The sequence below is a fragment of the Macrobrachium nipponense genome, chromosome 1 (genome assembly GCF_015104395.2).
Source record: "Macrobrachium nipponense isolate FS-2020 chromosome 1, ASM1510439v2, whole genome shotgun sequence".
In the NCBI taxonomy this organism is placed as follows: Eukaryota; Metazoa; Arthropoda; class Malacostraca; order Decapoda; family Palaemonidae; genus Macrobrachium; species Macrobrachium nipponense.
The window spans coordinates 47,682,626-47,690,125 of NC_087200.1; positions in this window are offsets into that span (position 1 = coordinate 47,682,626).

Below are 7,500 nucleotides of genomic sequence, written 5' to 3' on the forward strand. Positions count from 1 at the left end.
GCGGGTTGCTTGGAAAGTTTTAGCAATACGCGCCGCACACACACATATTACACACACACACACACACACACACACACACACACCACACACACACACATATATATATATATATATATATATATATATATATATATATATATATATATATATATATATATATATTAACAGGGCCACCGCCTCGTTATTCACTAGGTAGTGTTAAGCCAAAAGCGGTAGGCACTGGCAATACCTTGTCCCTCCCCCCTATCTCTCTCTCCCTCTCCTGATACCCAACTCTGGCAAATAGCCTCTCTCTCTCTCTCTCTCTCTAGGTAAGGGTTTAATGTTGCACCATCCCAAAAAAGAGTTTTTCAGCATTCTCTAGGCTGTCACTCAGACCAACTGTATCTAAGGAAGTTAAAAATGATTAGCTCAGCCACCATCCTGGCTAGCGCCAGCCTAGCCATAGTTCACACAAAACAGCTCATATATATATATATATATATATATATATATATATATATATATATATATATATATATATATATATATATATATATATATATATTTATATATATATATATATATATATATATATATATATATATATATATATATATATATATATATATATATATATATATATATATATATATATATATATATATATATATATATATATATATATATATGTCTCTGGCAGTACAAAAGTAATGTCTATCACACTTCATCTTCAAAAACCCAACCAGAACTATAATAACAATTGGGTGTAAAAACTTTTTCTCCATCCTGGATTCTTGAATCTCCCTCTTTGCCTACAACTGCCTGCACAGAATCGTAGAAACACGCTGTAGGAAGGCGAAGCGTCTCCCTGCGGAAGACATCCAATGGCTCCTGTAGACCCAAAAGCGCTGTAAAACCCAGTAGATTCGTAGAAACACTCGTAAGTGGGCAGGCAACAGCAACATCTCTGCAACGGCAGGTGAGCGTCTTGCTAGCGTTGGGGAACGATGCATTTGGTGTGTTTGAGTATGTCGGTCACGTCATCGGTCAATCAAAAAAGAACTAACCCAGACATACTTCTATCAAATAATGACCTAAAAATTCCCAAAAATACTAACTGAACATCTCCCAATTAACTCCATTCAATGTGACCACTGAACTAACTTCAAACTTCAACTCGTGAAGGAACTCCATAGGATCGCTAAATCAAAAGTCATTATCACAACCCTGTAAAAAAACATTAAGTTTTCTAACTTAATTCTCCAATAATAAAAAAAAACTTCACTAAATTCACACACCAGCACACACACTCCAGAATTCACAGAAACTCCACGGACTTCTGTCATCACATTTCAAACTCACAAATTCTCACAAGAAAAAAAAGAAAATAGCCCGAGGAAAAAAAAAAAAACATATAACAAGTCCAGCCCAAGTTTTCTCTAGTTCTGATATTTCAGTAACCCACAAAATCAGTAAGAACTCTTTAACTTTCTAATAGCAAAAACCCTTTTACTGCTCGCATAATTAATTTCAATGAGACTTAATGTCAAACGCCGATTTCATGCAATTCACACACCCCAACAAATTACATCTCCCGTCCAAAAACAGAAATGCTATTTAAAGCTCAACCCCGATTACATCTCTCATAGGAAAAGGAAAAAATAAATAAAAATAAAAAAAAAGATAACAAGTGTTCTTTCCCCATCACACAATGTATATAATATACATAACCGAACTTCTCTCCATAAATGCGATACGTATCGTTACGGAACTTTGCCACCGTAACTTTTCATCTATCGGACACTGCCAGAAAAGCAACTCCTTACACGTGCATTTTCATGAAATGCTATGGTCAACATTTCCAGATATTGCAAAAACTCTGAACAATCACCACCAAAGAAAAAGAAATGCAACTGGGCTCATATCAGCAAAAAAAATTCCCATGTGAACATGTCATGTACTCGAACTGCAACATAGACTTGTGTAGTCAGATTTTCAAACTCAGAAAAAGGTTACTCTCCAAATATTTTATACTGACACCCTTATTTTCAAATATCTTTGTAAATGTTCTCCAAATAGCACCAAAAATTCTCTACTGACATTATATGACCACATTCCACAAAATTATCCCCCAGGATGTCAACAAAGATGCCCAAAAAATTATATAAAAGACATAACTCTCCTCATGATACTGCCCAAATTATACATAAAACAAATTTTCACCTATTCGGGATATAACTAAGGTAAACTCACAATTCAGCAATTATATGCCTCCAAAAATAACCCACTGGTGAATATAAAAAATGCGAGATCTCCACACGACCACAATGCAGTAATGCCACTCGCCTCCAATTAATCACGAAACCAAAAGAACCACAGAACCCCCTCTCTAGGCTCGTAAAACCCCAGAGATTCAACTTCAAAAATCACTCCCAAAAGTCACTCCCAAAGATTAGTGCCATCCCCATATATCATCAGCATATTAATAATAACACCACTCCAGTGATAAAAATATTACCTCCATTTAATTAATAACTACACCACCATATTCCCTTTTTATTTCACCAATAACCACGTGTTAACCCTTTAACGCCGATTGGATGTATTAAACAGCGACTAATATTGTCTGTCGTATGCCGAATGGACGTATGGTACGTCGACGAAAAAAAGTTTTTTTTAAAATTCGCGGAAAAATATTTATAGGCCTACTAGGCAAAAACTTTTGAATCACGCGCCTTGGGGGATGCTGGGAGCTCACGGATCAAGGCGTTGTTTTGTTTACAATTGTTACCCAGGCGTGCAAGCGCGAATTTCTTTCTTCTCGCACTAAAAACCATCAGCGACACATCTCAGAAATTATTTTGTCACTTTGACATAAATTTTGCAACATTTCTTATTAGCCGTTACATGGAATATTATATATGAACATGTGCGCAGTTTCATTTACAATACAACAAATAACAACTCATGGTTGTAGCGTTTATCAGTTTTGAAATATTTTCATATAAATAACGATAAGTGCCAAAAATTTCAACCTTTGGTCAACTTTGACTCCACTGAAATGATCGAAAAACGCAATTGTAAGCTAATACTCTTATATCATAGTAATATTCAATCATTTACCTTCATTTTGCAACAAATTGGAAGTCTTTAGCACAATATTTCGATTTATGGTGAATTTATGAAAAAAAAACTTTCTCCTAACGTCCGCGCGGTAACTCTTCCGAAAAAATCATAAATTTTTTCGTCCAATTGTCGCAATGTTTGCACCATTTTAAATTAGCCGTTACATAAAGTATTATATATGGAAGTGTGCGCAATTTCATTTAGAATACAACTTATAACAACCCATGGTTGTAGCTTTTATCAGTTTTGAAATATTTCCATATAAATAACGATAAGTGCCAAAATATCAACCTTTGGTCAACTTTAACTCGACCGAAATGGTTAAAAAACGCAATTGTAAGCTAAAACTCTAACATTCTAGTAATATGCAATCATTTAAATTTATTTTGCAATAAGTTGGAAGTCTCTAGCACAATATTTTGATTTATGGTGAATTTATGAAAAAAAAAACTTTTTCCTTACGTCCGGGCGGTAACTCTTCCGAAAAAATCATAAATTTTTTTCGTCCGAATGTCGTAATGTTTGCATCCTTTTAAATTAGCCGTTACATAAAGATTTATATATGAAAATGTGTGCAATTTCATGTAGAATACAACAGAAAAACAACCCATGGTTGTAGCTTTTAACAGTTTTGAAATATTTTCATATAAAAAACGATAAATAGAAAAAATTCGTCCTTCGCTCAATTTTAACTCGACCGAAATGGTCAAAAACTGCAATTGTAAGCTACAACATTCAAAGTCTAGTAATATTCAATCAATTACCTTCATTTTGAAACAAACGGGAAGTCTCTAGCACAATACTTCGATTTATGGTGAAATTTTGAAAACAGCTTTTTTTTACTTCCGCACGTTACGAATTCATGCATCATTTTGTGATAATATTTTCTCTGTGTTGCTTTGATAGTTTTACAATGTTTTATGTATCAAAATGATTGCAATTTAGTGTACAATACAACAAAAAATAACTTAACCTATTTGCTTTAACCGTTTTGCTCACAAATTAATTTGCATAAAATTATATGAATTTTTTTTTTTTGGCGCTGTCATATATCCCAATATTTATATATGATAATGATATTTTTTTCATTTCTGATGGTCGCATACTAAACTTCAGGCAATGACAAAAAAGGAGCCAAAAATGAACTCTTAGTCTTGAAAACAAAGCGTGCTATGATTTTTTGAAAAAAAACATTTTTTCCGCTTTGGCGCTCACTCGCAAACACCGCCGGCATACGGGAGACGATTTTTAAAATACCACTTCGGCGTTTAAACTACCACTCCAGCAAAAAATATTTACCATTGTTTCAGCAAATAAAAAATACTTACCTTTATTTCACCAATAACTCCATGTGGAATAAAACAAGTCTCCAAAAAATATTAAATCCCCAAGTAGGATAACCAAAAATGTTACTCCATCTCCAAAAAAATGCACTCAATGCATCTAGCTGATACACACAAAAATATTGCCCCATATATCTCCTCAAAAAGATTTCTCTTTACAACAAAAATGGCTGCAAAATAATTAAACTAAGCATAGTTCTCACCACATAGGCCTAAACTGTGGTATATCTCCAACACAATAAAAAATATCAAATGGCCAAAAACATTATATCTCCAAAATATTATATCTCCAATATATTATATCTCCAATTCTCCAGGAAAATATCTCAATGTTATAGTCAAAGACTATAAACTCTCTGTTTAGCATAACTGCTAAGAAAGGGCAAAAACTCGGCAAATAAAACTGCCCAGGAAATTTTAGAAAAAATCACAAGTGTGCCATAACTCATTATAAGAAAACTGCAAATTCAAAGTGTCTAAGCAAAGACTTCTCCATATACACTACAGCATAGGCCACTAGAAACTTAATCAAGTTTCCTATCTTCGGCAAAGTTGTCACAAATACAACAAAGGTATTGTGCAAGAAACCCACAACTTCTGGAACACAAATATCCAGAGAAAAAAAAAATGTAGTGCCATTTCGTATGCATTACAAACACATTCCCGAACAATGACTCCAAGTCACGAACTGAGATATTAAAAAACACACAAACTGGAGAGAAAAATAAATTCAAATTCGCCCATGATAAAAAAAACTTACGTCAGCTGTGGCTAACGTCCTAAAAAGGAAAAAAAAAACTAATTGTATTGATAACTATTCCCGTGACACCTGTAACATCTGTGACTCACGTAGACTTCAAGCAATTATCTGCTGAACTCATGAAAAAAAAGAAAAATAAAAAATGTGTCGTTAGTTCCTCCCAAATTCAGAAAATACATCACCACTCTTGATAGCATTACAACAACCATGTTAGTATGAAAAAAATCACCAGTATTAGTATAAAAGACACCACCAATGTTAATGCTTGCCCATTCACCAAATATTCAGCACAAAATTCACCAGAAGTTCAGCAAAATTCAGCACAATTCACCAAAAATTCAGCCAGATTCATCACCCATGAACCACTGACACATTCTCCAAAGTCATAGAAACTCCGTAAATAATTAACCACAAAACTTCTCCCATAATTCATTGTAATAATTCTCTGTAATATAATTATCTGTAATAATTATAAAATAACCTCCCATGAAATATCTCAAATCTCCAGTAAAATAAGTCTCAAATCTCTAGTAAAATATGTCTCAAGTAATGATAATTCTACTTAAGTACCCCCTGTAAAATATCTCTGTTAATGATAATAATAAAAATTCTCCATAGTAATAATTTTCCTACAAATATCTCAAGTAAGGGCATTAATATTGCCACACCCCAATATTTATCATTACTGCCACACTCCATAATTCCAAAATAATTACTACTAAACTCCAGGCATACAAAACCCCATTACCACTCCCGGGTATCATCATCATTTAGCAACACAAGGCACGCACTCACCAACAATGGCAACACCACCTGACAACACCAGTCATCACCAATCATCACCAATCACCACCATTTCAAAATAATCTCCCCAACACCAATCAAATCTCCATTAAAAAAAGTAATCTCTGAAACCCCAGCCATAATTATTCCCTCTAATATTGCGTAAAAGCATTCTCCAAAGCATAAGGAAAACTTACATCACTTCGTATGCATATCATTTTCATTTTCTCTCCATTCAAGAGAAAGAAAAAATCTTTCTAAAAAAAAAAAACACAGGGATCTCACATCATCAACTGATATGACGGCATTGAAATTTCCTCTTCAAGGCCAAACTTGTCCCCTTTGCCCCGACTCAAAGAAAAAAAAAAGAAGTTCACCCCCCACCAAAAAAATAAACATTCCCCCCAAGGAAAACCATTACTCGCCCCTTGCAATACCCCTCGGTCGCTTCAGCACAAATTGCGCTGACTGCGTATGCATGAATGGGTGCTCTATCTCCAAGCAAAGAATGCAATTCAAGCAACCCCAAAAACTGAACTCTATGTATGAAAACCATTCATATACACACATACATATGAAAACAAAGACGAATGCGTCTCCTTTAATATGTGCCAATAAAGAAACACATCACTTTCTACTCCTATGGGGAAAAAAATGTGGTATTCCAAACCAATCCCATAACTCACAAAATGATTCATACACAAAGTCAAATACACATCGCAACACTTATCCCTTCAAAATGAGAGAAAACCCGGAATCTGCGCAATTATAAACACGCAAATCTCCTCGGTACAACGCAAACACGCTCGGCGAGAAAGCACTTGCCAATCTTCCACCCGCCTCGCGACGGGCAAATTTGATGACCCTAGTACAATTTCATTGACTCAGTACCACATGCCCACGGATGGATATTCTCTAGCCCTTTCACCTAGTAACTGAAATCTAATAATTTTCCACAACCAGACACTCTGAAAACGGCATCTTATAGCTAATACCAATTTCACAAAAGGCTTTTTTGTTCAACCACCACTGCACACCAACTAATAACGGGGCCACCGCCTTGTTATTCACTTTGGTAGCATTAAGCCAAAAGCGGTAGGCACTGGCAATACCTTGTCACCACCCCCCTCTCTCTCCCTCTCTCTCTCTCTCTCCTCATACCCAACTCTCGCAATAGCCTTCCTCTCTCTCTCGTCCTCCCTTATTACCCAACTCTCGCCAATAGCCTTCCTCTCTCTCTCCTCTCTCTCTCTCTCTCTCTCTCTCTCTCTCTCTCCATTTCATTAGGTCATCAAATCAGAGTCATGCATTACAAAAATAGACATTTATTGGAAGCAAAGTATTAATTGAATAACTCAGATTCTTACAGGATAATTAAATGGAATGATAACTCAAAATTCGGATACTCAGATAACCCCGTAAAATATCAGTCTACAAAGTAATTAGTCACACCATTTATCTCTTCTCCAAAATATAGTTCCCTCCACTAGAACACAGTCCCCTTCA